Source organism: Aplidium turbinatum, chromosome 14, assembly GCF_918807975.1.
Source record: "Aplidium turbinatum chromosome 14, kaAplTurb1.1, whole genome shotgun sequence".
In the NCBI taxonomy this organism is placed as follows: domain Eukaryota; kingdom Metazoa; phylum Chordata; class Ascidiacea; order Aplousobranchia; family Polyclinidae; genus Aplidium; species Aplidium turbinatum.
The window spans coordinates 11408949-11413226 of record NC_137485.1 but is presented as its reverse complement, the minus strand read 5'-3'; positions in this window follow the sequence as shown (position 1 = coordinate 11413226).

Genomic DNA, 4278 nt, shown 5'->3' with positions numbered 1-4278 from the left:
GCTAAAAGCAGAAACAATACACTAAGTTACTAACTTTTACCTTTAATGTACAATTACTAAATAGGCCTATAACGTACGCATATGCTGAAAATTTGCCAGTATAGTCAGCAGCCGATACAGCTTCTTGCAATTGAGAGGTTTTAGCTACCTCATTTAGATGGAACCTACGATATTTTCCTGCCAATAACAAAATAGTGGTTCTTAACCGGGGGCACGCCCCCTTTGGGACGAAGAACGAAATTTCAATTTCTCATTTTCGAAACTCACATTGTTTTCCTTGCAGCTCATGCTTCTCGTTTTTCGTTGTTAAGTCTATGGTGATGTTCATTAGTTTACCGTTCTACGCAAACATTTTTATCAGAAGAGGTTAGAGTTTCACCTTGCTACATAAAGATTAATCTACCTATTGTACTTTAAATACGGCTTACTCTCTCAAAGCTGATTTGAGCCAACGTATTTATTGGCCAGTAAATTCAAAATGGCGGAGATAAAATAATGTCAGACAACACTGATCTGCACTTATTCAAAATGTCGTTAAAAACAGAGTTTGATTACTTTTGTTAAAGCGCGATCAAATGTCTATAAACTGGAAAGGTTTAAAACGGAATTCTTGGTTGAAAAACGGAGTTCTTGGTTGAAAAACTGAATTCGATTCGAATCAGTGCCACTGACCACGACACGCCATTGCTTATAACAAACCCAGATAACAAACCAGTCGTTTTTTGACAGTAGGCTACATTGATTCAACATCTGCACACGTTGTATCAATGTCAAAACTTACTTGCTGTCGAGAAGATAGCTCAGATTTGGAAACAAAAGAAAACATAAAATTGTGCGCCAAAACATTGTTTCGAAAAGTTTTCAAAGAACAACAACTCCACTCAATCGGATGCCAATGCAAGAAAGTCACATAGCCTAATTGGTCTAACTCTAACCAATACGAGCGGTTCCAATAGCGGGTAAAAACAGAAGTTTACTGAAGATTAGATTTATCGCAAATGAAAAACAGTCCGGCTAAGGCTGTGGTCTGATTATACGTCAATCAATTTGGGCGGGGTCGACTGTATCTTTGAACAGATATGCCAGAACCACGGCGGCCTAACACTAAACATTAGGATTATAAACGACAAGGTAGGCTTCAAAGGACAAAAATTGTTCCAATTTTGATACCCGCATGCGTAGCTCTTACAAACTATTTAGCTACACCATTTTTTTTCAAGATTATTTTAAACCATAGCTTATCACCAAGAAACAGGACGCGTCTATCTTGTCTCAATTTAGAAAAAAACAAAAAACTAACAGTTTCCGGTGACAAAAAGTAATAGGAACTGATTAAAAATCTATAATAATTAACAAACCATTTGAACAATTTTGACACATCAAGCTTAAAGGCTTCGTTGTTTTCAGTAGCTAAAAGCTCCTCAAGTTTACATCCGGCAATGGTAAATCCCTCTACAAGTCCCAGGGGACACTTGTTTGTAGGTTAGTTGAGTGTGCAAAGTTGCCATTAAAGCCTTTTACTTGCTTATTGCACCATCGTGTTTAAAATTTCCACTTAGTTAGGTAAGTAGGCCTATGCCCACATATAGCATGTTGATCTTTCAACAAATAGGCTAAACATTTTCCAAGAGCCGGTTCGTAAATATTTGTTAACGATGCAACATGTACTTTAATGCTTTTAAATAGTTTTTACGATTGAGTTTTACGACTTCTAACGTTTCTCATAGCAATGTTAGCTAAGCCTCTGGTATACGCTTACTTTATTCTTGCTGAAGTCAGTAATGTAATCATGGAAAAGGGTCAAAAACCGTTTCTATATTAATACATTGCACGCTCAGCGTCTTTTTTCCGGCGACAAACTGTTGCCGCAATGCAATAATATTAGTTAGTAAATCCAACATTTCGACCTACAGTAGCCTACATTCAATTTAGCGGCATGCTAGGGGAGATGTGGGATCTAACATCCTAACTTTTTCCTTTCAAATAATTTTTTTAAATTAAATGTTTTTAGATTGAGATTAGGTCTATTCTCATTTCTCAATTTATAATTTACAAAAAATCACAGCAACACAGTGATAAAAAATGACTTTTTTTACAATTTTCTGTTTTGGACAGCCAAAAGTAATTTTTAGCACACTTTCATCAGGTTTTTGCTTTTAGCGATTTTTTTTCTTTCAAGCAAATAAGTACGGTAATCTACTGCAACTTGTGGTGAGAAATTACTAAAACTAATGATCATCATGTCAGTAAGAAATGCTAAGTTAAAAAGCATGCACGGTGCCAGATGGGGTTTTTAAGCTGGCTAGTCTGGGGACCTTTTGGTCAACTAAAATGAAGAAATGCTTTGAAGTATTTCGTTTCATTCAAAAATCACAAACACTTTTAGACTAAAATTTAAAGTCTAGACCAGTGGTTCCCAACCGGGGTGCCGCGGCACCCTGGGGTGCCAATTGCAATGCTCAAGGGCGCCGCGAGATATTACAATACTGCGGCCCATTCTTTATTTTAACCCGTTAAGTGCGGAATTTATTTATTTCTAACTGAGTTTCAGTGCGTATTAAGTTGCGCGTCTCGCAGTTATTCCCAGCTCCTTTCTGGAGGGTCGCTGACGGTAAGTAGATAATCCGCGGTAAGCCTTTGTTTTCTCGCCCAGGAAAAACAGCGTGAAAGAGATTTTGACTCGTTGCTGTTCTTTCCATAAAAAAGTTTGAAACGCATCATTATTGCCAGGTTTCATGATTTTATTTTGCGAAGAATTCGAGAAATCCAGTTTTACTGGACTCTCATATTGTTTTGAATCTTAAAGAAGAATTAATTGACATTCGTAACGATGGAAACTTTAAGCTTATGCACAAGCAGATGCCTCTCCACGACTTCTGGATAAAAATTCAAAATGAATATCCTTGCGTTGGAAAGAAAGCTATTGTGGTTTTGCTGCAGTTTTCCACGTCATAGCCTACCTATGTGAGAGTGGATTTTCCGTAACGAACTAAAAAACGAGAACGACTGCTTATAGTCGAGGTGGATTTTCCGTAACGAACTAAAAAACGAGAACGACTGCTTATAGTCGAGGAAGAAATGCGAGTGGCTTTATCGAGTGTGCCCCCACATATTAAGGAACTTTGTGCAAGAAGTCAAGCCCAAATTTCACACTGACTTTTGAATAACAACATTTATTTACGCGCGCTATAGGCCTTCTATACAACTCATTCTGTGTTACTTCATACAGTTATTTGAAAGACAGAAACCTCATAAAACTGATCCTGTTTTGCCAGGGTGCCGCAAGCTATTTATCTCTTTGATAGGGTGCCGCAAGGTCTAAAAGGTTGGGAACCACTGGTCTAGACAGTTGACGCCTAACATAAGTAAAATTGCGAATTCTGAGAGTACCTTCAGCCAGGAATTTTCTAAACATTTCAGAACCCATAGGCCTAAAGTGAATTAAAGCTTAAAAGGCTTTATACAAAATTGGGTTGTAATACCACACTTTTCAAGTAGCCAACTGTACACAAAACTCTTTCGTGAATGCATGCAATTGTAAACATGTACTAGGCCTAATCTAGTCATCTTTTAGTCGGCAGCAGTGGCCGAGTGGTTAGCGCGTTGGGCTCACAGTCGAGAGCCTGCGTGTTCGACTCCAGCCACCCGCACCTGCTGTTGTTTCTCTGGGCAAGAAACTTTACGACAATTGCCTCTACCCAGTGATCGATTTCGAGTAATGGGTAGTTCCAAATTAAAGTCATAAGCAGAGTAGACAACCGGAAACAGACATTGTCGTCGGCTGCAGCGTGGGTCAGGTGTACGTCGGAAGGCGTACACCGATGCATAGCGCTCAAGTCCGCTTTCCCGCAATGCAGGATAAAGATAAACAAACAAACAAACAAACAAACAAACAAATCTTCGCTCCAAGGCAGCAAAAATGTTTCAGTAGAATGGACATCCCCAGTCCCCACTACATTGTTGATTTTTGTGCGTGTCTGAACCGCTCTGGGTTTTGCAACCAGACGCGAAACATGGTTCTCAAATCAGGATGGGAACGCGGGGTCAGATGTTAGGTGAAATGATTTAGTTCACGAAAGTTCGCAATCTGAACCCTTCCCATCCCTTAACTGCGTAGGCTATGTATTTTATGGACAGCCCTTAATTTCATTTCCACCTGAAGAAAAACTTACCAAACAAGCCTAAAATGTCAAGTCACCTTCGCTGTCATCTGTCTCAAATAACTGATTAAATTTGTAGAATATATATATTTGTTTTGAAGTTATTTTAGTTGGGACT